The sequence below is a fragment of the Psittacula echo genome, assembly GCF_963264785.1.
Source record: "Psittacula echo genome assembly, chromosome: 4".
Taxonomy (NCBI): Eukaryota; Metazoa; Chordata; class Aves; order Psittaciformes; family Psittacidae; genus Psittacula; species Psittacula echo.
In genome coordinates, this window is record NC_137738.1 from 29,901,905 (window position 1) to 29,929,171 (window position 27,267).

Sequence of the window (27,267 nt, forward strand, 5' to 3'; positions counted from 1 at the left end):
AGGGTGAGGGTGCCTACTTTTTTCACTGTATTCTGTTTAGTCACTGTGGTATATAGAAGGGGACACTTGGTCCTGTAACATCAGGATTCAGCGTAGTTTAATGTGCTGTGGTGTCTGAGCTGTGCATGATGGTAAGTTATCTGTATCCAAAGACCACGTCAGACAGTGGCTTGGAGGTTGAGTGCTGATACCTATGTTTGCCTCCTCTGGGATATGATAAAGGGCCCCATCTCTACATCCAGGGCTTCATGCTAATAGGTAATGGAAATTACAGCAATGTCTAGAGCAAGCTTGTTCTGAGGAGTATGGCACAGCGATTCTTGCTAACCGAACTGCTAGGAGATTTGATAAAGCTATTGAAAACCATATCCAGAAAACAGTGACAAATATGGAACTTGCTTACCCTTAGTAATTTGGCTGATTTAACTACCTTGATTTAAGAATCAGCACTAAAAAGAGAATAAGCTAGAACTGCAGGGTGGCACAAGTCAGTGCACTTTCACTGAACTAAATGGAGCTGTGGCAACGTACACCAGTGAGCCATCCAGTTCCAGACCTTAAAAGCTTTAAGCTGATGAATATTCCCTGCTGAAGGCTGATTATTATTGGTATGCTTTGGTACAATGCCTCTGAAGTGCAGTACTCTACCAATTCAGGACATTCCATGAGTCTCAGACTTGTTTCACTTCTGTTCAACTTTTTGGGAGCACCAGAATTCACCCTCATTTCACAGTGATTTAAGTCTGGAATAAAGCCACACTACACTGGCAACACTCCTTAAGGTACAGATTTGTGAAAACAAGAAGTGTGTTTGTCCCTATCGAAAGTCCTTGCTGGCTTGATAAGTTGGATGTTTTTTCAAGTTATTTTTATTTATTTCTTTTCTTTTTCTTATTGCTCACTCGCTACAGCAAAAGGGCTAGCCACACTTACAGTTTATACAGATGTACATGCCTTGCTCTCAGATTCCCTGCAGGCAAACAGTGATAAATGTGAAGGAAAAGAAAGATGGCTTTTAAAGAATGACCTTAGGAAAAAGAAACTGCAGAAATAGTTGCTGTGCCTGGTGTTTCATCTGTGAACACCCAGGGAAACTAATTCAAATGCAAGTGAGAAATGCATCCATATCTTTGGGTAGGGGAAACAATTGTTTTGCACAGCAGCTAGCTCTTTGGGGCCAGTGTTCTACTGATGTATCCTTGGGTTTCTTCATTGAAAGGGGAAAGAAGCCAGTGCTGGAAGATATTTTAAATGAAATATTCAATGTGCAGTAACTCTTTTATTGCCTAAGAGTCCTCATTTTTCTCATTACCTGTCAGATCTCCCCTTGGCTTGGGAAGCAAGTATCTTCAGGTCAGTCTCCATCAAACAGCAGCTGGGTTGTTTGGTAAACTGTTTCCAAGATTTACCTCTTCTTTTTCTTTCTGTGAAATATGTTTACAGTGTGTTTGGCCTTACTGCCTTTGGCATTGATTCTGAATGGTACTCGACCTAGTGGGATGGTTGCATCATTGGATATTTATGTAAAGAATCTATGTTTGTTTCGTTAGTTCCACTACTGAGACTGAGCTCCTGCTGTAAACCCTTTGTTGCCTTTGGGTGTTTCTTCCAGAATGTTCTTATGCATAGAATTTCTCAGATTCTCCTTGTTGAAAAGGGGAAATTAAAAAGTGAATGACTACTGACAAAAGCCTAGAAGAACACTTAGTTTGGAAACTGTCATTCAGGAGCATAGTTGTTACATGCAGGTTAGCTATGCGCACAGGGAGATAATTTTGCCTTGCTCTTAGCAATGGAGGCAGAGACACCATCACTGCCCTTTGTTCCCTCTGATCTCTGGTGTCACCCAAACATTTCTGTGCTCTGCAAGCTCAATGCAATTTTCTGACTGCCATTTCTTGCTGAGGCTGAGGTTTATTTGGCAAATGCACATTTGAACCTTATGTAACCTTCAGCTTTCTCATAAGGTAAAGAAGCAGAGCCTGAAAGTCCGGGTGAAGGATCTTAAAAATAACAGAGGAAGAAATAGTAGGCAGTAAAATGAAAGACTTTTCTGACCTTCTTTTTTAGCCTATTTTTAGTTACCTTGGCTGAATATAGCCTTGCTTGCCACTAGTCATATAGATCGGATGCTTGTCATCTTTGAATCTACATCACTTTTATGTTTGTCCCTAGGAAAGTAAACTCCATCTTCCAGGGAACTGATCTCAGCTTGTGCTGGGATGTGACAAAGTGTTAGAGGTAGTTCATAAATGATGTTAGGAAAGAGCTACTCTGAACAGGTATCTCTGAGTTAGTAAACTTAGCTTCTCTTTAAAGTCAAAGAAGTGTTTTCCTTTCATATATACAAAATTGATTAGATTACTTATTCCCTAAAACTATTGATTTATTTCCAAGAGAGGACGTAGCTTAGCTTAGCTCAGTTGTAAATGTATGTTGACAGATGCTGTAAGGTCTGCTGAATCCCACTCTTGATAGCTGTAAGGATACAAAGGGGAACTGAGGATACTTACAGTTTGCGGGAAGTGCCAACCCTCGATTTAGAACAAGGGAAGAGCTGTTCAAATTAGACACAACTGACAAATCAGCCTTAATTCAGCAAATTGTTAGTAACATCACACTCAGCACAAAAAGAACATGATGTTTCCTGTTCTCTGTGGGCTTTTTTAGACATGGCAGAGAATCTGATATAGCATAAAATTGTCACAGAAGACTGCATATGGCTGATGCCTTACATAGTTTTAAAGATTTAAAGGAAATTCCCATGACCGCATTTGACCTTCCTGTTTTTTAAAACACAATCAGCATCCACATAGTTGTGCACCTGTGTGTTATCATGTACTTTGCACATGATGAAGCTGCTGAGTTACATTAAAATTGGCAGGATGCAAATTGATATACCTGCCACGGCAAGAGAAAAATTAAGTTGTCTGTAAAATATGTGCTGTCACTTTAACAAACTTGGTTTAGCTATGGCACAAAATACTCGCCAGAGTACTGAATAAAATAGTAATTTTGGTGAATACAGGAAGAATACCACTCTTGATGCAATTCCCTTATTGAGTACTTCTGGGAAACAAACATTGTTGTACTGGCCCATTTTGCTAGCAGCTCATCTCATTTATTCACCCGAGTTTCATACAGTTCAGTTTTAATTCTACAGAAGGAAAATCTTGTCATATAAAAGACAAGCTCTAAGCTGTGTAGTGTGACTTCACAGAAAATCATACTGTACTTCAAATCACAGATTTTTTGGTACTATTTGGATCTTTATTACTTCAGTGAAAAGAGTAGATGACATGACTAATCCTTCTGATTGATAGACTAGGACCAGAATGCCCAGAACCTCGTGGGATTGAGGATCTAAGTCCCAGTCTGACATGATTCATACCCACAACTGGCATCAGGGACTGTGTGCAATCTTACTGGCATCTCTGGAGACAGATGCCCAGCATACAATCAAGAAGGTCTTTGAACACCTGGAGTTTTAGCTTCCAGGTTGAGAAACATGTATTTAAAATATAGCACTAACACCCACAAAGGCTGGGATCTAGTTTCTGTTCACTTCTAGACTAAGTTTTGCTTCACCTGGGAAATGAATCATTCCTCAGAAGAAAGGTGTGCTGTTTGACTGAATCAGGAGGATGGATCCTGTGTAGAATGGATGACTAGAGGCAGAAGTAGGTTCTGAAACTATTTCAAGGAAAATACAAATGTGATTTCAGGCCTCTGTGTACGGGTTTCCTCCTGGGGACAAGGGGATCTAATCTCACCTAACTTTAGACAACTGCAGTGAAGGTGCTTGCCTTTGGGATAACTTCCTTCATAAGAAGTGGAGAGAGGTGCCTCAAGGTCACGATTCATTTGCTCTGTCCTACCCTCTGTCTTAGGATAAGATTGACTTCTGTTGTGCTTACAGAAGTCTGTTTCTCCATTGACTACAGAAAGACACTGAAGGATAGATGACGTGTACATGTCTACACTGTAATCATCTGCTGTTAAAAGAGGCGAATGTTACCCTCCACCTCTTGTCCCAGGACCCATCTCTATCCCTGCAACTAAATCAGGTAGCAGTGTTCATCTGCTGTTAAATACTTTCCTACAATTTTTCTAATCCTTCTGCTGAATTCTCCCTCGTCTCCAGACAACATGGAAAAATGCTTTCAAGAGGTCCCAGTTAGAATCAGATGTGTTCTGGAGTTAAACCATGACAAAGTGTAGAACTTGAAGCTAAGCATATACTTAAATTACCTGATGAACAGATATTGATTTAGACACAAGTTATACACCCATAAGCAGGTGGATAATTAAGCACTCAGTCCCCAAACCTATCAAACACTCGTGTATAATATATTGCATCATAGGTAGAGTGATTTTATATTGTTATAAGTGAGAAGTAGATAGAGTTTTATCTACTGTTATGGAGAAACTGTTGGAAACAATTGTCAAAAGCCTTTGTTGTAACCATATTACAACATTATTATCTTCTCCAAGGGTGGCAATAAGGATGAATTAGGCAATAATGCAAATCTCTTTGAAATGAAAAATAACACATGGGATCATTGTTTCTGTACCCTTTGGGTGCAAAGGCTAAAATAAAGATCCTTACTTCTTTGTCTTCTTTCCAATAGCCTATCTGTTTGTACTCTTAATTTTATGATTTCCTCAAGCTCATAAATCTCATGCAAGAGGTAAGGGTTGTAAGGAGAGAAACATCACCCTTATCAGGTGATTTTACATCATTCTTCCTCATTGCCCTTGTGTTCAATTATTTTCATCCTTATTGGTCTTCTTGTTTTCCCTGTATATAAATCAAGCTACAGTGACATGCAAAATTAAGTATGCAAAAATCAGCTTCTTGCTTTATTGCCTGATAAGGATGGGCTACAGAGGTAGTTGATGCTGTTGTCATTCAGGGAAAAATGCCTGAAAAAGAGTTGCCTTTTTGGGCAAAATTTTCTTGATACTGTCTGCACCTTCTAGCCTGTATCTTTAAAAAGAGGGAGAACATTATCTTGTTGTTGGTGTACTGCAGGTTAGTGGGTACCTTGTTGTTGTTGTGGCCTGCAGATCAGTGTGTACCTTGGCCACGCTGGGGCAGCTGACAGATCTTAGGCAAAGTTCCTTCACCTCTGTGCCTCTTTTCCATCTAAATACCTGCCTTTTAAAAGGTCCTTGTATTTTGCACCAGTAAGACTTTATATTTGTAGATACAATTATTTTGCTATGGCATTCTTCATAAGAAACTGAATGCACAATTCTGGAGAGAGGGAAGATTTTAATTTATCTTTTTTACACAGGAGTTTTCTACTCAATAAATGTAGTTCGAGTGTAAAGTTCTGCTTTTTGGGTAGATGCATACGATTGCTTAAAAAAGCTGGCAGATTTTCCTACTCCTTTCCATTTTACCAACTGGAATGGTGTTTCAATCTTAACATGAACTGTTGGTACGCTTCCCAGTTCCCTCATTAGAATAAGCCTGGTGATGTTCCTTACTTATTTGATTGTAAGCTTTTCCCGACCCATTTCCTTTTCTTATACATTTAAAAGCACTAAAAAGAACAGGATTTTGGTTCTAGTAGAGGCCTTTGGGCATTGCTACATTAAAATCACAATAAATGCTGAACTTGTGCAACCCTTCAAGCCACAACAGAGTAGGTCAAATAATTGAACTGAAGTAGGAAATGTTAGATGCCATGTTGATTTGGAAATTGTATTTGATACTGTCTTAAAACATAGGACTGTGTTTCAACTGATATAAGACATAACTCTTTTTAGGTCAATGGATCTCATACTGATTTAACCATTGCCATCCATTTGGATAGTAATGGTTTGGAATGAATTAGACAGCTAAAAATTTTTCTACTACAGATAATGCCTCTTCTACATGATTTGAAAAAGACCAAAGCTTAGAGGGAAGGACAGAGACCATAAAATAACACAGGTATGAGAAACCAAAGTATGCATCTTAAAGGGAAAAGATGTTGAAGCTGGAGGTTTGGGACAGTCTAATTAGAAGAACACAAAATGCCAACTGCTCACCTTTGTGCAAATCAACTGGGTATTTTGTGTACAGAGATCTTGGCAGCAGCACTCTGTGGGTCAAAGAACACTTGTTTCCTTTCAGATGATTTTCAAAAAATGAAATTATAGAATTAGATCTGGCCAGGGACGCCAAGGGCAACAAAAAAAGCTTGTATAGGTATGTCAGTGATAAAAGGAAGACTAGGGACATTGTGGGCCCTCTCTGGAAGGAAACAGGAGACCTGGTTGCCTGGGACATGGAGAAGGCTGAGTTATTCAATGACTTGTTTGCCTCACTTCTCCTTTGACTAAAAGATACCAGTGCAGTCAGCACCTGGGAGGCTGATGTACAATGTTCTCCCTCGATACTTTGCTGCCTCACTGATTATTTACTGGGGTAACACATTTCTGTGGATAAAACACTGGAACACTGGACTGAGATCCAGGTGAGACAAGATAACTCCTGCCTCAGCCATGAGGTTCATTCTGATCTTGGAGAAGTTCAGTGTCTCTGCCCTGTCTTACAGGAGTGTTGGCAGAGGGTTAACTTGTTCACAGCAAATAGATCCTGCTACAATTGTGCATTGGCTGAGGTGTGGAAAGCAGCACATGAGGGGGAGGGGAGAAATTACAATAAGGGATAGGTTGAACACTCAGGACCAAGGGAACCAGGCTACGTCACTTGACTTCACAAAGATAAATTGATTAATCCTTATGAGGTGCTGAGATATGTGAAATCCATAGAAAATCTCAAATATAAATACACAGACTAACAGAATATCCACTTGCACCTCTATGAAAATCCCTGCCAGTTATTTTTGTCCTTTTTTTTAAACTGAACCTAGTGCTTACAGCATTATTTTTTATTTTTATTTTTTAAATTTTGTTTTGTATCTGTAGAATTACACAGTGAAATATTCAGAGCTGGGGAAAAAAGCTTAAATTCAAACAAACCCCAGGATTGAATTTTTTGGCTGTAAGACAGGCCAAGCTGAAACTTAATTGCATCCCTGGAAGCTAATGTAATGGCCATTTGCAGTGTGAGGGCACATTAGGGAGTTTTTCCATTCACAGCTTTCTTTTCTAATATATATTCAAATATAAGAGCAACTTCTCGTTTTAGAAATACATCCAGAAGTAAATCCTATTCCACCAGTGCAGTAACAGAGCTGGCTCTGGGGAGTGAGGAGTTACACTTGCAGTTCTCCATTTGCTGCTTTTGAAGGTGTCACCTTCACACAAAGCATCAATCTGTTCTGCACTGCAGAGGCCAGAATGGCTTTTGCCACGCACAAAACGTACTCTGCTTCTGCTAAACCCCCATTTCTGCACTAATCAAAGTTCTCAGCACTGATTCCTTTAATTGCACAGGTGAAAAGTGAATGAAAATCGATGTCTCATAAGTTCCAATCTGACTGAATTAGCCTACAACAGGATTCCCTTGATTTTTGAAAAAGCTCAATGTCTTTTAGACTCTTACATGAAAAAAGCCATTTTTCCATGAGCACTCTTCAAGTACAAGGCACAGTGGCGGCGTAAGGGGTGTCTGCATTCTTCTGAGCATCCAGACAGAAACATCTGCCTGGTGGATCAGGAAAGCATCCATCCCCCTCACACATGTAGTTTATACTTTTGCTGGTGTTTGTAGGAGGTGGTGTACGCAGATGGGCACACTAATGACTTACCTAGTTAAGTCACACTGGTGACTTAACTCAAGGGCTCTGCAAACGTGCTGGAATTTTGGTAGTGTTAACAGGTTCTGCAGGTGCATGCCTGGCTGCAAAGAGCTTTCGAAAACTACTCTGAAGGCAAGTACAGCTTCGTGCTGGTGTAGCTCAAGTCAGTGCTCTTACACTGAGTAACTACTTGGGTTTGTAACTGCTGTATGTCTTTAGCCTTCATAACTCAAGGAATCAAGAGGGACATAAAAGGCAGTGAAGAAGGAGCCCTTTATTCACCTGGTAGCCTGCATTGGGGAAGCAAAGCAGACAAGCCTGGGGCATGCCCATGTGGATATTAGAAGTGATGCCATGGCTCCCTGATTTTATTATGCTCTACTGTGTTGCGAGGCAAATGGGTCTGTATTCAACCTTTCTCTCCCACCTTCTTCCTTGATTTCCCTCTTTTCCCCTCTTTTCTACTTATTCTCACAAGTTACTCACCTCCCCTTCTTCCTTCTTCTGCCTGTATCATCAACTACTAAAAATCTGCTCGCGTCAGGATGGCATCTCCTGGCAACAATCTGGGAATAATACAGTTTACAGAGCACAGACACAAAACTTGGCCATACAAAGTGTTTCCTGGGTTTGTACTCCATGCCCATGAACTGTTGTTGCAATGCCACTGCAGCTTGCCATGCCAGCGAGCACAATTAAGCAAGGAATGTGAAGATGCTCCCTTCTCTGCTCTCAGCAGCTGTGTTTGCAGAGAGTTAAAAATGTCCAGGGTTTTTCTGCTCTTATCTCTTGATCATTTCTGATAATTGTATCTGCCCCATGGCTTATTTCCCTACATTGGAGGAAATTGCCATTGTTTATGCATTCCGATTTGCAGAGACCAAACAGTTGAATGCAAAGGACTTCCATACAGAAATCAATGTTTGCATTAAAGGTCAAGGAAAATGATCAGTCAAATAATCTCAGTCCATCATGTCCATTTTGCTTTGAGAAGGCCAGAAAATCACACATACTTAGTCATATTGCTAACAACAGCCCTTTGACTTCAAATAGGGCTAAGATCGTCATTTCTACTGACTTATTCTAGGTTGAGAGTAATTCATTTCTTTGTTGTCAAGCAAAACAAACTATAAATTCTTAGTGAAAGACCTACTGAAGGCAGACAAAAGCATGCTTATCCTAAATCTGTAAACTTTTGCTCCTTTGTCAAAATGAAAACATTTCAGAGAAATGTTCATTTTTATTTTCCTTTTATTTGCATTCACTTATTTTCAAATTTTCAGGTGAGCATTCCTGAAGTCTAAAGGCTTCTGGTCAGTTCTGAACAGAGGAAATAAGAACAAGACAGCTTAAAAAAGCCCCCAGACAAACAAAAGAAACCATCAAAGAGCCTCTTAAAAATCCCATTTTGATAAGATTGCATCTTACATAGATTTCTGAATGCTTCTGCCTTTGCAACCACTGATACATTTATTTTTTATTTACAAAAAATGTTGGTCTTCAGGTAACTCCACCTGGAACATTGGCACTGTCTTTGTTCCACAGTGAGAAAGGGCCTTACTTCCATGGGAACAGGTGGCTCAGAGGATGTGCCTGTCACCTGGAGAAGATAAACATTACCGCACTTACTCCCTTTATTTATATCCTGATGATGCTGACATGACAATTACATGCTTTGGTTTTGATTTTTTTTTTTTAGTGAAAAGAGGTCAGTTTTAATTGTCATCTTAAACACAGTTGCAAATTTCAGCGGAACGTTCGAATACCCATTTGAGACCTGTTTTTGTAAGTGAAGAAAATCTCATAACCTTGATTTCTACTGTTTTGACACTTTCTTTTATGCAGGTGTCAGTCTCTGACTTGTAGTGCAATTATTGCAGTGACACTGACACCTATGTATTGGTGCTATTGACACTTCCATTTCATGTCCTCTAGATAAGAGATGATTTTTGGAAATCCTTTGGTTGAGCTGTTTGCCTCAGGATGTGCCTGCAATGCAAAAATAAACAAACCACAGAATTTCTGACTTTTCAAAGCTGAGGTGAAAATCTTCATTGTCTTTATATGTGACACCTTCAATGTGTGCTAATTTTCAGTTGAAGCTGCATTTATTATAGGTGTTATTTCATGCCGTGGTAGTAGAGAGACACAGAGGACTAGAATAGTTCATATTAAATTCCTGGAGGAGATTCTTCTTTAAAATATAAGAATCGGTTCAGATTGTTGCAGTAGGCATAGAACTTGGCACTGTCACTTTCTGGCTGACTAGCTCTTTGAAATTATGGTCTGTCAACCAGAACCAGGAGCGAGAAATTGAAAGACTGTCATGACATTCATTGGCATTTTCACCACTAAAATGGCATGGCTGGACGTGAGAGTAGATATTGCTGCTCAATACACACAGCTGTCCTGGAGGGAAGCAGAAGAAATGCCCTTGCTGCGGAACCTCCAAACAGCACAGAATTTGTCAGTATCTCTAGGACACCAATCAAATTATAACCACCGAAGTTTTCTCGAAAAAGTGTGCATTTCACTAAGCATGTTGCTTTACATGGTTGCTTCAATCTGACATAAACTTGTGCTGCCATGGGGTCATGTTCCCCCTCGTAACCCCTACTTGTGCCTGCTGCTGCCTCTTTTGTGCTGACATGAACATTGATATGATTCATGATGAATCAGATGAGAGAAGAGATGGAGCTGAAAAGTACCTCACCTGAAAGTATGACCTACTGGGTCACTTGTACGTGCTTGCCCGACAGTGGTGTTGGTACAAGGGAGGCACCAAAAGCAAGGAGCCAGGTGAAGAAACTCACTGGCCATGGCTCTGGATCTGTGTTGCAGAGAATAAAAGAAAGTGTACGTCAATCATCACAAGTATTCTCAGAAAAATCTTACCCAGTCCCGTTGCAGAGTGCAACTTGAGGACAGGCTTGGTTTGTCTGGTCAGAAGAGTGGGTGAGGAAGAGTCAAGGATTCTCAAGTCCTGATCCTCATGCCAGTTCATGAGTCAGATACACAGAGGTGTACCAGGTTCAATAGCAATCTCAGAAGTTCTCATGATGCTCATCACGATTCTCACGAAGTGCTTAGTTCAGTCTGATTCAGAAGCAACTCCTTCATAGTCAGCAGTTATGCTATCATAAAACCAGCATGACAGGACAATCAGGTCTTATGTCAATAATTAGCCAGTTTCTTCGCTTTCAGCATTCCCATCTATTTTAGCAATGCTTTCCACATCTTTGTGTTGTTATCTTGTCTGGCAGACTGGCATTGTTTGCTTTTCTCCTGGTGCCAACCATTGCTCTCAACAACACTTTTGTGGCTTTGTTTGAGGAGCAGAGAGCTGCCAGCACTGAGATGCGTTGGCAGCCCCCCCACCATATGTAATCAGGGAGAAGAGATACATGATGCCTTAACAGTGATGTGGAAGAGGAGGTCTTGTAGTCGCTCTTCTGCTCTAACAGGTGCTCCAGCAAAAGTCTCTTGATGTCCTCTCATCTGAGTTTTCCTTTTGAACTCCAATTTCACTAGTTTGAAAATGGTTGCTGTATTAATAAGTTAATTTCTCCTCTGGAAATCTTCAAATCCGACAGTTGACAACACAAACACATCTATGCTTATTCAATGCTATTAGTAGTTTTTTTAAAGATCCTGGGTAGATTGCAGTTAAAGAACCGACATAAGGTAGGATAAAAAGAGGGTAAATTAGTGGTCCTCATAAATCTCTTTGGCAAGAAAATACATTGCTTCATGCTGAGAGCTGCTGAATGACAAGTTTTGGTAAGCTTGCACCACTTTTTTAGTTTTCCTAATGTGTCTTCCTCTTTCCACAGTGCCAGTTGTGTGGTTTATTTCACTAAATGTAACACGTACACCTCATTCTTCACTCCTTGCAGCCTCCTGGCAAAAGATTCAGCGTTCATCTCAGAAAATTCAAAGGTGCACAATCAGGGTTGCTAAAGGGCTTGAATTATTTTTTTTGGAGAGTTCATTGAACTGTTTGGTTTTTTACCTGGAGGAACCGTCAGATGCAACGCAGCAGATGTCCAGATCTCATTGTCATCTGCTGCTTTGCAGTAGAATATTTTAGAGACAAAATATGGTGCCTAGCTTTTTTCTCAACTTTTCTTTCTCTTTTTTGGACAGCTTAAGCTACATGAGATGATTGTACCCACCGTAGCTTCCCATTGCTGCCAGATGACTGAAAAAGAAAAACTGAAGCTAAATTTGGGTGTGCTCTTTCTTTTGGAATACATTTAGTGTGCAGTTCCTTTTCTTTCTCAATTTAAGCATTGCTTCTAAAGCATATCTGTGAATCACTCTTAAAAGCATCAGCCGTGGCCATTTCAAAGCATTATCTGCTTAACAAATTCAAAGCAGATTGACCTGTTTCCCCATGCTAAAACAGTTTAAGTGACTTGTTAATCTTAGAGGATGTTTCCAGACAGTAGCTTTTTTACTTTTAGAGCCTGATGGATCTGATTTTGATGCCCTCAAGTCAGTACTAATTTACCACATATGTGTTAGCATACAATTAAGCATGAATAAGAGTATCACCATCAAGACTACATAAACTTGTTTCAGGCTCACCCAGTACACTTTATTCTGTTCTTTCACCATTCCCATTTATCTCTTCCCCTTTGATAGTCTTGTCAGTTCAACAGCAGATCCTATCTTCCAGAACAACTTTCTGTTACTGCTCTTTGACTTTCAAAATCATTCCAGGTGGGACCTTATAGTAATGAAACCTGTTGTCAGTCAGGTGTAACATTTAGTTCCTGTTAGAGAAGCAACAAATGTTGGGTTTACATCATGATAAGGTTCCTCAGTACTGGCTGATCTTCCAGTGTCCAGATCCTCCAGATGTGAAGCTGGCAGAGAGCTGCAGGAGGTTGGCTGTATAACAGCCACACTATGATAGAAATACTCAAGAAATTATTTTAGGTACTGAAAACAGTGGAGGCTTTTTTCTTTTTTCCCCAAAAAGAGCTGGTGTGCTGCTGAGATACGCAGGAAACTTGGCCGTGTACAGCACAGTGGCTCACTATGCTACTGCAGCTTTCTTTGCCCAGCACTGCCCTCTGCACAGCCCCTTCTGGGTCCTGACACTGCAGCCTGAGGTGGGGGAAAGCAGGGCGAGACACTGGAGACCTGAGTTCAGTTCTTGGCTGTGTTGAAGATTTCCTGTCACCTTGAATGTGGCCTTTACTTATCTTCTGTTGCTATATCCATCTGTAAAGTAGGGAGAACATGTTTCAACTCCTCATGGAATAATTGTGAAGGTAAATCCAAGAAAACATTCAAATACTATTATAATAAGTAATAATGCCTGTCATATAATTTTGAGTGGGGTGGAACAGAAGTTCCTGTTTCTACAGAGGGCAAAGATTTTTCCACTTTCTTTTATACTATTCTTTACTTTTCTAGAGATGCTCAGTTTTCCTAATTAAACAGTTTCATAAAGAGAGGTCTCCTCCCCTGCCAATGCATTGGAACCCAACAGTGGAACACAGGCAGTTTATAAGTAGAGTCTGTTGGGTTTCAACTTAAGGCAAAATGTGCATGTAGCCATTTAAAATAAGACCATGCTATATAAAAAAAAAAAAAAAAAAAGTTGCATTTTGGTGTCATTGGGGATTCAGAAAGTTATCTCTGCTTTAGGCTTGATTCTGTTCCTACCTGGAGTGATGGGAGCTTTGCTGCTAATTTCACAGGTAGTTGCGCTGGAGTGATATTTAAAGAGAAGCAATGCCAGCTAGGTAATTACTTTCGGAGCACTGGGGAAGGCAAGCACATTTTGTGTCTTGATGTCTGAAAAGACAAGACTATGACTAGCCCACACGGCCAGGGGCAGACTGCAGAAATTAATCAGTCTCCCATGTTGGGGTTCGCTAAGCCATTCTGCAAGAAAGCTTCACCTATGGGTACTAATGTCTTCCTCTACACTCCTTCCCAAAGGATTGCTGCTAGTCTCTTGGAAACCTGCCTCAGGGCCACTGTCTGTGCTGGAGTCCTTGATTTACCCCCTCAGCTCCCCATGATCACCACTTTTCTTCAGCATCCATCCTGCTTGAAGCAGCACCTCTTCTGGTATGTGGTGCCTTGCAACCCTGCTGCAGTGCTGCTACTGCTGCATCCTTGCACTACAGGGCTGCCAAGAGGCAGTGATAGAGCTGAGGCAGCTTGCTGAGGAACAGAGGGCAAGGTGCATTGTGCTTTAAACATGACAGTTGGCTGGTTGCTCATGAACCCAGAGTTAGACTGTTTCCAAGAAACTTCCCAGCACACATAGGACAAGACCCGTGTAGGTCTGTCTTGGGCAGATGCTCTGCTTATGAGGTCCCTGCACTGCCCTGCCCCAATTGAGATCCTTGTGCCACACTTGTGAGCAAGGCTGGCAACTGTGTTTGACTTCTTCAGGAGCAGGCCATCAGAAAAGGGTGCTGGTTCCCACCTTTTCTTCACCACTGTGCAAAGCAGGTTGGCACCTGGGTTGCCACGTTCCATGCAGTGAAAGCCACTGTGGTCAACGAGCCAGATAGAGATGGCAGAGCTGAAGAGGGCTGCTATATTTAGCACTGAACCATGGTGAGCCACGCTTTGCATGAGGAAAGATGGATTTTCCTCAATGCTCAGGACAGATTTAGGAGTATGCACAGCAGCATTATTGCGTGTTACTATGTCTCCATTATTTCAAGAGTGGCTTGTTTTAGCTGGCTGTAAAACAGCAGTTCATGAGGCATTAGGCATAATTAAAATTAACTTTCAACTGCCAAAACAAATAACCAGACTAAATGCATTTTCCTTTCCTTTATTTATTTGAGTTATTTTTGTTCCTTTACTGAGTGGTCCTTCAGAACTGTTTTCCCCCACCTTTCTCAAGTTTGGAGTAACCTGAAGGAAAAAGCTGGTGATCACTAATGTAGTGAGTATCTGGGCTTGGCTCCATCCACAATAACAGCCTATGCAGAATGAGGTGGGATTTCCTGTTTGGGGAAAGGTAAAAGGCACAGTGCAAAACCAAAAGCCAATTTACAGCTTTTCTATAACTCGCCATGGAGTGACATTGTTTTGACAAGTGAGAGGCAGAATAACTCACTGTACTGAGGGAGAAACCTCTGAGCAGCCAGAATCTCCCTTTGTAATGTGTGTGAAAAGCAAAGTAGGCCAGCGAAAGAAACAGTTCTCTCCTAGTATGGTCATGCTTGCTCAACAAAACTTAGAAGATAGTATCTACAGAAATACCAGTCTTTCAAAAGCAACAAGAATTAGGAGATTACCTGAGTGTCACTACCTCATTTACTGAATCTGTGGAAAACTCTCTGGAAACTTGATCTACGTGCCTGCTCACTTTTGCCTATTATGCAAAACGTAATTATATTATCAACCAACCAGTAAAACAGGCAAAACCCCGTGGTGAATGCTACTGTTCCAGTGATCCATTTAATGGATGAATGATCTTTTCATTTCGCCTCCATCTGACTTGTGAAGGAGAAAAAGCCAACTAGAATAACAGCAATAAAACCATGAAAAAAGGGGATGGGGATGTCTGCATTGTTCTGTGTGGCCTCATATAGAGACCCGCTTTTGACCAAGTTTGCACTGATGTGTTTGCACTGATGTGTGTGTTTGCACTGATGCATGAGACTAAATTTAGCACTACTAAATTTAGACCTCTGTGTCCTGAAAGCAGTACAGCCCTGTACCATGACTGCTATGCTACCAGGCTCCATAGACCTACCCCTCAGCAGGGCTTGCTATTTTGAGTACTGCACTGCACAGCCTGGCTGGCACAACTCCTGCTCTGGCTCTAGGGCAGCCTCTCCAAGTTTAGGCCAGCTCCACGGTGATTTGTAAATGTACCCAAGCTCTGAACCACTGCGACTTTTTTCATGCAGGGAGAAGAGAGGGAAAAGACCAATATTGTCTGGCATTTGAAAGCTGTGTACCTTACCTCTCTCCCTTCTGCGTACCAGATTCTTACTGTAAGACCCAGATAGAAAACTCACTGAAGAAAACTAAAAGATTCCTACAACATTAGTAAGATTTTAATCAGGCCAAAGAGCAAGGTTGTGTGGTTACCTGGCTGCTCCACAGTGGCAGGCTATCAAATCCAGTAACTCACATAAAGTAACTTTCTAGCATAAATTGGGAAAAGCAACAGCAACAAATGGAAATGATAAAACTGAGAGGAAAAAGATAAAAAAAAGGCTGATGTGTTCTTAAGTTTCTCAAGTACACAGGTAGCTAAAGATCAAATAGGTATTAGCTTGTGTGTCTTGTCATAACCCTATTGTGGTGCCCCACCAGTGTGATCAGCCAGCTCAGAGAACCTGAAATGTCCCTGTTTTCCAGATCTGGCAGTGTGAATGTGTCTCCTAATGACTGGATCATTTTGCAGACTCTGGCCACCAAAGTAGCTGTGAGTAGCAGAGCTGCTCAAATTGACATCAGCTGGCTTGGCAATAAAGCCCCTGCTATAATGTTCCCTCTCGGATTGACCACCTCAAACTTCTACTGCTCGAACCTGTTGTTGCCCTTGTGCAGAAAGTCTGCCCAGGATGGGCACGCAACTGAGCAAAGATGCCCTTGCCCCGGCTCTCCTGGGGTGCCAAGCCTTGCTGCCAAAATAATGCAAGTAACTTCTTGGTGCAGAACAAAATCAGGTGAAAGAACTCCAGAATTGGATCTGAATCACTTCTAACTTCAGCACAAAGAATCCTGAAGGTATTTGCAATATTTCTTCTGTGGCCTGCTCATTTCTGAAGCAGAGTACTCAGTGAATTCACAAGTTTTAATGCAGTGTCAGAAGAAACACAAAGGTAATGTTGTTACACTACTCCAAGTGCCGGGTGAAGAGTCATAGCAGGAAAACAAACCTCACTGAACTGTTAGATGTCTCATGATAGATGAGTCAGAAACTCTTTGTTTCCTGCTACACTGTTACCAATTTAGCAGGCTTCAAAATGAGAAAATGGAGCTGGGGATGACAAAGGAGAGGTAATTTGTGAAAAATGCCCACAGCTTGTGGGGTAGATGAAAGACAAGATACAGCAATTACAAAATAGCAGGAGACACACTATGTGGGCAAAGGGTGTATCCGGGTTCTTCAAGTATTTGAGCAGTTGAAATCCAAGTTATCATTCTTTCCAATGGTTTTCTGTGAGCAGAAGCAGGTGCCTTCTCCAAAGGCCACAAGCAGATACATCAGATGCATGTTGTGTCTTGCGCCAAATGAAAGGTAAACATTTAGGCTTTAGTGATCCTCAGTCTGCATCCTTTGTGAATTCCAGAGGGGGAAGAGTGTTTTCTGCTAGGGAAGTGTAGAAAATGTGCTATCAGTGGGATGCCACAGCACGGAACAAGAGCAGAAATTCAGAGTACAGAGGTTAAGGCCTAGGTTCAAGATTATTCACTTTTGCTTCTCATGTAAGCCAGACTTACCCTTGAAATACATTTCATGTGTGTGGGATCCAAGTAAGGCTTCATCATCTACCACATAACCCCAAAGGTAAAGAGTTAAATACAGCTTTGGGCCATGTGTGAACCATCAAAAGTAAGTGAATTTGCATTTTGATGTAACACTAGAAACAGTTTGCTGAACTAAAACAAATTACTTCTATAAGATTTGTGAATCCTTCTGTGAATTTAAATGTTCTGTATTTCAACTCCAAATGTTGGTCAGCAGAGCAATCCTGTATAACAGGCCTACAGAATAAGCTGTGATTATTTTCTGTTATTCTGCCATCCCAAACTGAATGCCTTAAAAAGGAAAACTGGGAGATGTGAGGTAGAATGGGAACTTAGATTCTATTGGAACAATTTGAAAAGTAATTGAACAGTTCAATAGCAACAAAGATCGATGGTTGAGGAAGACACGTCCCTGGGGTCCTTGACAGTATGGCGTCTACATGCTTCTGTATTTCAGGAAGGAATTTAGAACAAGCTTGGAAGGAATACACTTCAGAGAAAAGCCATGAGAATTATTATGGGAGATGAAAACCAGATCATAGCAAAAACTCTGAGTGCTCTATCTATTTCCTTTATAAAAGAACTGATTGAGGAGTAACAGAGTTACAGTCTGTATGTACGAGCACTGTGCGCACAGCATGAATGAGCTTTTCATTATAGTGGACAAAAGGATAACAAGATATATTAACAGAAAGGCAGGCAGTTCAAACTTGGATCGAGGCACACATTTTTATCAGTGAAAGTAATTGAAACAATTTACCAAGGACTTCAGTGAATTTTCCATCAATGAGAATACATATAGAATCACTGGAAATTTTTCTAGGAGTCACCTAGTTGAAACAAAAATTAACTCATGGAAGTTTGATGGCATGTCACATACAGGAGGTCAGACTAGATTATTACAAACGGGCCTTTAGAACTTTAAAGTCTAAGAATTTATGGGAGATTGAAAAGATATTGACAAATTTTCTTCCAGTAGAATGTTCTTAACAAAGACCAATCTCTCTATCAATGGATTTTCCATACTTTCCAGCACTATCTTAAGTCTTTCTCAAATAAATTAGATCAGTGTAGTGAGATCAATAGTGATTTTATAGTGTCTTTATTTCAGCCGGCCTCGGTTGAAGGAACTATCTAATCTAAATATTTCATTCAATTTGACAAATAACCCATCCAATTATATCTCATTAAAGCATCTTAAAATGAAAGTTTTAATGAACATAGTAAAACTGTCAACTAAGAAATACCAAAGCCCTTAAAAAAAAAAAGCTCTGAACATTTTTCTATCAAGAGCTAAGTATTTTTCCAAAATAATTTTGTTTACAGTTTCTAAGTTCAGATTTTTTCTGAGTCAGTCGAGTGCAAAAGTTCTGGTTGGTTCATTTGGAAAATAGTCTTTATATGCTTTAATAGTTCTGCTGCTTTTCTTTCATCTTTCAAACACCCCAAACTTGTTATGTGCTAAAACAAAGTCTGGAAAATCTCAGTCCCAGAAAACATGCTTGTGAAATTAATAGCAAACAAGAAAAGGGGGAGTGGTCATATTAAAAACTGAATTCAGTGATAATTATAATGGAATTTTGGTGCATATTATCAGATTTCCTGACCTAAGATGAAGACATTCAGAGACCTGCCAGCAGAAGTTGCCCGGGGGATGTGCTGAAGCAGCCTGTCCATTGATGCCTAGGCTGCCTTTTCTCCCTGGCTGATTTCATTCACATGCCTCATCATGCCAATTTACTCCAGTCCTCTCCCTTCCCTCCTCAGCAGAGTTGGATGTTGCAACCTATTTACAGTGAGGAGATTCCCTTACTGAGTGAACTTTCTGTTACCTGGCAGAAGAAATTCCTTGGGAATGAATGCAGTCTCAAGTATCTCTGAAACAGCTAAGGGATTAAGAGATGTCTTTTCAGGTCACTGAAGGATTCTGATAAAGAGCACAGCAGCACTTTGCCAGAAATGTGGAAGAGTTCTGATCCCATAAAAGACCATGGGAGATTTTTTACAAGTAGAAACTGAACATCCATGTTAGATATTGGCTATTATTGTTCCAGTACCACTGAAAAGTGGTGTATGTGGTGGCTGCAAATTTCACAGGCTTTATGCAAGTCAACTCGCACTACTGCAGAGTGGTTCAGTGTTAGCCAGCATGACAATGGATAGCGAACTCAGACCTGGAATACCCATGGTACTGTGGGATCGGCATGGTGCAAGACAAATTCACCTTTTTCCTGCTTCTCTCTGCCTCTCTTATTTCACATCTATAATCTTAAGGTTTTGTGCCCATTTATGTCAGGTGGAACCTGTGCTAGAAGTGTATGGAATCAGGCACACTCTTGCCTCGCAACCATTAGAATGAAGCCAGTTGGTGGCTTTCCAAGAGCTCCTCAGCAGAAGCAAGGCTACATCTGCCTTGCTCTTATCATAGTCTTACCCTTGGAGATACGTCCACTGCCAGGACACCCAGGTCCTGCTTCCTGTTACAGCCAATGAGTGTGAACCTAGCTTACTGTCTGAAGCGAATTTCAAAAGAAGAAAAAAGGCCTTTCACAAGTGAAATAGTTCAGGAATTAGTGAAACTGTGGTCTTAAAAGAATGGCTTCTTTCCACAGTGAATAGAAGCCAAAACGGCCGTGAATCTCATTTCAACATCTAGCAGGAAAACTGTCAGCCTGGTTATAGTAAAGATGATAATATTATGTTGTTTAATCTTATCTGGGTATGTCCCCTCCGGTGGTTTCCTGCTGGTAAACCACAGAGAAGAGAGGCAGTAGTAAGTAAACTAGAGGAAGTGAGATGAAATATAGTATGCTCCTTTGGTTAATAGGGGATTCATGTGAAGGATATTGCTAATTAAAACCAATAGTATTTTCCACCATCTGGGCTTTCAAAACCAGTTTCAGAGGATCCAGAAGATGCTTTGTTTCATTGAATTGCTCATAGTTTAGGAAAGCCACTGGGATGAAATATTAGTATTGCGGTAAACTCTGCTTGTGCTTTAAGAGCAACGTGTGAAATAGGCGTTTTACAGATGGCGAGTACGTGGTTTCACCCACATAATGTCCAAATGAAAGGCCAACTTGGGGTTAGAAGAGCAAAATCCACCCTCAGCCTACTCAGAGGTTCAAGAAACTGCCAAACAGTTGTGGTTACTGGAATAAGAGCTCTTGTGTCCCCAGGCTATGCGTGTGCAGCTCCAGGGCTCTGCTGCTGGATCTACAGAAGCATGAAGTCTGGGGATTTGCCTGCAGTGCTGACCTTCGCACCAGCCTGTGGATGGCTTGGTGATTCACAGGGCGTGCGTGAAGCCCGCAGCTGCCTCCCTGCTCCTGCTCACGGCTTTCCTCTGCTGTGACCAGAGGGATTTGAGGTTGCTCCAAAGAATTGCCAGAATTCCCATATAGAACACCTCACCTCATTAACTGCATCAGGAAATACTGAGCAATGTCAGCAAAAACATCTGTGAGATGACATCTTTATGCATTGGTGAGATGTGCTCAATGCTTACTTACTTCACCTGGATTCTAGGCTTATGCCCAAGGCTGAGGAAACAAACCTAAACTTTCTTCAGCTTGCCTATTCATGAGTGCCTTGTGTCAGCAAAACATGCCTCATCATGTGGCTACCGGATGTCTTCTTCCGCACCACTTCCAAGGGTCCCACTCTGACCCACTCCCCCAACAATAAATGGAAGAGTCCACTTTTGTTGTTACAGTTGTTCTCATGTCATTGGAAACAAACAGTCTGTAAGCAATGTTGGAACAATTCCCTGTGTACTAATAGTGGCTGAAAACTGGCTTCAGATGTGGCTGAGCTGGGTACTTTGAAACTAAATATGAACAGCAGAAGTGAAAAGATACTGCAGGAAAAAGTTGGCATCCCTTTTAATCAGAGCTGTCTGAGCTGTGGCCTGTGTGGTATCTTCTGTTTTCTGCTTTTACATTACCTGGCCCATAGCTCAACTGTTATAATACCTCTGGGTCCATTTTGCCACAGGCTGGGCTGTCCTGCTTATCCCAAATCTGTGGCGAGTGTCCTTTGCTAGACAATTCAAGTGAAATACATACATCCTAGAAGAATTAGAGGTGAAAGGGAAAATCAGTCTCCTCCCTTCTTCCTCACCCTTTTCTATTGCATTTTATATTTATCAGGTTTTAGTTTGGGCAAGGGATTCCTCTAACCACATTTGCTTTTGTGCTCTTGAAGCTTAAACAGTGCTTTATTATTTATTGCAAGAAGCTCCTGTTTACCTCTTTTCACCTGTGTTCTGTTTTTCACCTTGTTCTTCTCTTGTTGACTCCCTGAGGGTACACAGATGGTAGCCTGGAAGCCAAAAAGGAATGATACTGGAAGAGTGGGAGGGAAAAAAAGTGAGAGGGGGAAAATAGTAAGAAAGGAAAGCAGTGATCACAGCAAGTCTCCAGACTCTCCTCACAGCAAAACCCTAATGTGTATCAGTGTGCTGGATCTTGTCAAGAGGTAGGTAATCTGTAATTTTGGGATTGCAACCTAAACAACATTTAGCTTGTTGGCTGTAAATGTTTAGACCTGCTAAGTAAGGTATCACAGCTCTGTCACAAAGTACATTCTGACAGAGGAAAAATATTATATTCTTCATAGGGCAGTGTGTCGGTAATCTGTTCTTTAATGGTGGATGTCAGCCTCAGAGGCACCGCACAGCAGAATGCCTGAGCATTCCTCATGTCCCAACCAAACACAAGCTGCGGACACAGCGTGCAAATTCCCCCTCCGTGCAGGAAGGAGTTAGCCTCACCACCACAGCCTGGTAAGGACCCAGAGGATGAGGCAATGCCATGACTTACAGATAACTTCAGTCAGGTTCTTCTCAGCACAGCATTCTTTAGGATAGTAGGTGAAACACCAAAATATCCTTGGAGAAAGCTGATTTGCAGCCAAAAGTGCTTTATGAAACGAGCCTCTGAAGTTCACCATTCGGTGAACGCAAACGTTGTTAGCATATGAAATCTACGGCTCTATTACCAACAGGTATGGTACCAGCCCCTCGGGTCTGGGCACCGATCATAGCCGCGCTTATCGAAGCGCCATGTCACTTCTCTGACGCTGCCGGCAGCTCCGCGCAGCGCGGGCACCGCAGCGCCCCCGCGCGCTTCCCGGGGAAACCGGGCGGCCCCGCAGCGCCGCGCCGGAGCCGGAGCCGGGCTCTGCGCTGGGGAGCGGACGCGGCCAGGTGAGGGGTGTCGGTAACTGGGTGCAAAGAGGAGCTGTTAACGTGAGCACAGGGACGGAAATACCCGGCGTGATGCAGGTGGGGAGAGGGTTATCTGCGGAGAGAGATCGGAAAGGAGAAGAGAAATCGGGAAGGGACGAGAGGATTCTGGCTGAAGATCCTGAGTCTGGAGAGCCGCTGTTCTGGTCATCCAGCTTTCCTTCGCAGTATGGACGGCAGCAGGGAGAGAAGGTTCAGCAGTTGCTGCAGGCGGCCTGCCCCCGCGGTTAACGGGGCTCGCTGAAAGAGGCAGCCAGAGCAGCCGGTAATGAGAACTTGGTCCGCACAGAAACCAGAAGCAAGTCCTGCCGGCCACGCTCTATGCACTCACACCTCTCACTATGCCCTTTGTTTCCACTGACACTCTCTGGGCAAGCTTTTAAAGGAATGAACCTTCCAGGAAGCACACTTACTGTCTGTAATACGATTAAAATGGAAAATGCACTGTTCCTTTCACTTGCAGTCAGTTTTGGTTTTCTTTTAGTTTTTTTTTTTTTTTTTTCCGAGGCTCTTTGTCAAGACAATGATAATGTTATTCCTGCGATCGTGCTTCAGTACAGAGGCAGCCTGCTGCCTAACTGGACTAGTGATTTAGAGTGGAAATTGTAACATTCCAAAACACCATTTTAACCAACACAGTAACAAAGGCAGCATCCAAACACTGACAAATGATTGTGATGTTTGCCACTGCTTCCAAAGCAAATGTTCACACCTTCCAGCTTGTTCTAAACCTGCATGAACCTGTGCTTAAATGTATGTTTTGTGGACTGTATTTCTTAATTTAAAATGTGTATTAAAGGAACAGCTAAAATCAACACCCCCCTCCCCCCCCACCCCCCAAAATCTGGCCTGCGCTGGGTGGTTTGGATCTTTGGCATGCACGTGGCAGCTCCTTTCCACTAAAGCCTTGTTTCCAGCAAAGGGGAGGCAGGAGAAGTTTACAAGGCAGTGGAGTACTTGTGCTTGTCAACATGCAGCCTGCTCACCAGAGCTGAGCGAACTGGTACAACCAGAAAGTCACATACCCATGAGAGGTGGGTGCGGGCGGAGGGGAAAGCTAGCAAGAGAGGGCTGGAAAAACATAAAAGAACCCTAGGTTGTTTCTGTAGGGTTCTGTAGGAGTAGACATTATTCCAACGATATTGCAGGGCCTCATAATTTGGGGTAGCAGATGGGAGCAGCCACATCAGTCCTGATAGCATCGTCTGTTTCGCAACCTCTATGGAGAAGTAGGCCCTGTGATTGCTTATACAGCTCCTTGCAGAACTGGCCTGCAGAGTAGAAAAAGTGAAATTCAAATTCCCAAACCAGACTTTGGTTTGCTTACTAGAACGCGTGGAGGAAATGTGGATACCTAGCCACGGCTTATTTGACAGGCAAACTATACACGTTCAGAACTGCACCACAGAGAGGGAAAGCCTTGCTTCTCCTGACCATGTACAGTTTAAGAGTGGTAGGCAGGAGGCAGAGCACACGGGGAGATTCCGAGGGCTGTACCGCCAAGTGTTTCTTCACTATAGGTGTCTCCGGTTGAAAGCCAGAGGTAAGAACAGGCGCCGCGGAAGGCCAACAGAGCTGGAGGCTCGGCAGGAGCAGGCCCGAGGGGCCCCGTCACCCGCCGCTCGCCTTCACCCCGGCGTTCCAGAGGGAAGGAGCCGGGGACGCATGAGCCCGAGGCGGGCCGTCCCAACCCCGAGGGCGGCAGCGGCGGTTTGCTGTACCGGCAGCGTGGCAAGGTGGGCGGGCGGCAGGTCGTGGGGACCCGGGGCTGAAGGGTCAGGTCGGACTGGACGGCGTTGTCCAGGGTCTTGAAAGCGAACACGAGGGCCCGTGCAGGGCAGGGGCCGGACCGCCGAGCTGCACCGGCACCTCTCCGCTCCGCCCTGGCGCTCCGCTGGGGCATGGCTGGGCACGGCAGCGGCTGCGGGCCCGATCCGGCCGCAGGAAAAGGGCGACAGCCTGCGCTCACCGGCTCGTTGCCGGGTAGGGCCGTTCCCGTGCTCTCGCCTCCTCCGTGCCTCCACCCCACCTGTTGCTCGCCGGCGTTCACAGGCTCGCAGCGTGGCCCCCGGGCGCCCCGAGCACCCCGTCCCGCGACCCCCGCCGCGGTGGACGAGGAGGGGGGGGAGGCTGCGGGCACGCCGCGGGGCGGAGCCTGGTGTTTTGATTGCGCGACAGCGCGAGTGGCCAATGGGGAGTTGGTGTTCCCCCGGGGCCGAGCCGGAGAGGCCGAAGGGAGGCGGTGCCAGCGGCAAGGGTGGGGCTTGAGGGTGGGCGAGGCAAGGCGAGAGCGTGTGTGTGAGTGTGTGTGTGTGAGTGTCGGCGCTGCTCATGCCCCTCCCTCCGCCTTCCCCCTCCCCTCCCTGTCCGGCGGCTGAGGCGCACTCGAGACCCGGCGCCGGGCAGAGCGCGGCGGAGCGGAGCAGCGCGAGGAGCCCGGGGAAGCGGCGCGCGCGCGCGCGTCAGAGAGAGACACCCCCCCCCCCGACGAAACACCCCCCCCCCCGTCCCGTTAACGGTTCCGGTGTCCCGCGGGAAGGGAGAGGAGCGCGCGCCGCCGGCGGGGAGCGGAGCCTGTGTTCGCCGAGGAGTGGGGGGATCATGGGGGTCCCGCGGCGGGAGCAACCGGAGCGCGGGCAGCCACAGCAGCCGCAGCACCAGGTAAGGAGCGGCGCCGGCCACCGCGTCCGTGCCCCTCGGCGCCGGGGGGACAGGGCGGGCGCGGTGCCCGGGGGGGAGCGGGTGTACGAGTGCTTTTCCTCCCGAGCAGGGCTCGGGAGCATTTTGAGGAGGAGGTGCCGCGGGGAGTGACCCGTCTTGACTCCTCTCAGGTGCCGCCGGGCTCCGCGGCAGGACGGAGGGCTGCGGGGTGGGGAAGAAGCGGAGGGCATCCTCGGGCCCCCCTTCCCCACCAGCAGCCCCTCCTCGCCCCAGCCGCGACCGCAGGGTGGCTCGCTTTCGCACGTCTCCCTGATGCGCTGTGGCGTGCCGATCCTGGTCGTGGTGGCCGGAGAGCGGGCGGGTGTGTGCGGAGCGGCGGTCACCTGCGGGGCGGCGGCACCTCTGCGCCCGGGTACGGAGCCCACTTCGAGAATAATGGCAGTTAGGGAGTAAGTTTGCCTGGATCGGACATCTCTGGGTAGAGCTGGTCCTCAGAGCGGAGACGGTGCAAGCTAAGCGTTTGGGGTGCAGAGAGAAAGATTCTTTAGATCGGGCGGTTTCCTTAAATAATTTTACTGCTATTGCCTGAGTTACTGTATGCAAGGGGCAGCCTATATCCTTTTGCGGTCGTTCTTATCTTGTAATACCGTGATATGCATTCAGCGGTCCGTCCTCCAAACTTAGTATTTGATCCGTTAAATGATAGCCAGCTGAGATCAACTTGCTTTAGGTTCTGTTTTGGTGGCTGTATCGGGCTTCTGTGGTGCTCCGCAGCGTTCTGCTGAGGTGGTGCATGTCCCTGCGAGTGTGGAAGCAGCGTTACAGTCTTGACAAAGGCAACTCCGAAGTTGACAAATTTCAGATGTGGCTGTGTTCACGAAGTAGGTCAGTAAGCTTAGCTTAGTACTAGATGCTGGGTAATTTTAACACATCAGTAGTTTGAATATTTGCTTTCAGCCTGGCTTTTCTAGAGGAAACGAGTTTTATATTTTATGATGCAGAAGACATGCAAAGTTAAAAAAAAATTGCACATGTAAATTCTCCCGAGCTCTTTTGTGCGCAATTTTCACTTCTAAAAGTTAACACTAGATGGCTTTCTTATATCAGATATGCAACAGAGGAGCGAAGCACACAATCTGTCCCTGCAGCCTAGTATTTCTGTATTTCTCCATTTGTTTCTTTTCGTGAATAGTAAACTACCTTCGTTTTCAGTTCTGCACTGATTAGACCAGAGCAGAATTTGGAATTTGCTTACTAGCTGACATAATTCATTGTTTTGATCAGTTCATCTTGCTGCTTAGAGAGGTTATTTTATGTATGTATTACTGATAGCAAAAGGAAGTTTGTCTAGTTGGAAGGTAGTTTTGCAAAATATTTAGTTTGCTTTAAAGGGAGGCATCTGGATAAGGAGGGATGTTTGTAAATGGGAGAAATCCCCAGTAATTCAGTCTCGATTGTTACTTAGCTCAATGGACTTCTTTTTAAAAGGGCCATAATGCATTAATATTGCTTGTTCAGCTGTTTTTTTCCCAGATTCTGCACGTAACTATCTTAGACTGAATGGGGCTTTGAGCAACCTGGTCTAGTGGAAGGTGTCCCTGCCAATGCACTGGGGTTGGAACCAGATGATCTTTAAGGTCCCTTCCAGCCCTAGCCATCCTGTGATTCTATGATTTTGGAGCTGGGTTCAGAAACAGTGCATCACAGCCTGCTGGATGTAGGAATACCTTAGCCTGATGCCATATTAATCAATTTCTTGTGTATTTCCAAAACTGTGCCTGTTGTCAGTGGAATGCATTATTTACCCCCTTTTTGCTTCTTTGGTAGTGGCTCTGAAATACTTCAATCTTAAATTTGATCTATGAAACATCTTTTATTATTAATGCAAGCATGTTTAAATCATCAAGAGCTCAAATGCATTATGGATATTTAACATCACTTAGGTTCCACAACAGTTGATTTATAATTTATGTGGCATTCATATAAAGCTAGATTTCAGAGAGGTCTCTGAACGTATTGTCTTGGTTTTGCATGCCCAGTGGGTTACCTTAGCAGGTGATGCAGCACCTAGATATACAAGAAGGAATACTTACTTGTAAGGATGCCAGACTGTTTCACCAATCATATTGAATCATTTAAAGATCATTCATATATGCCAAGGGTGTATTGTGAAACCTAGAACTGAAC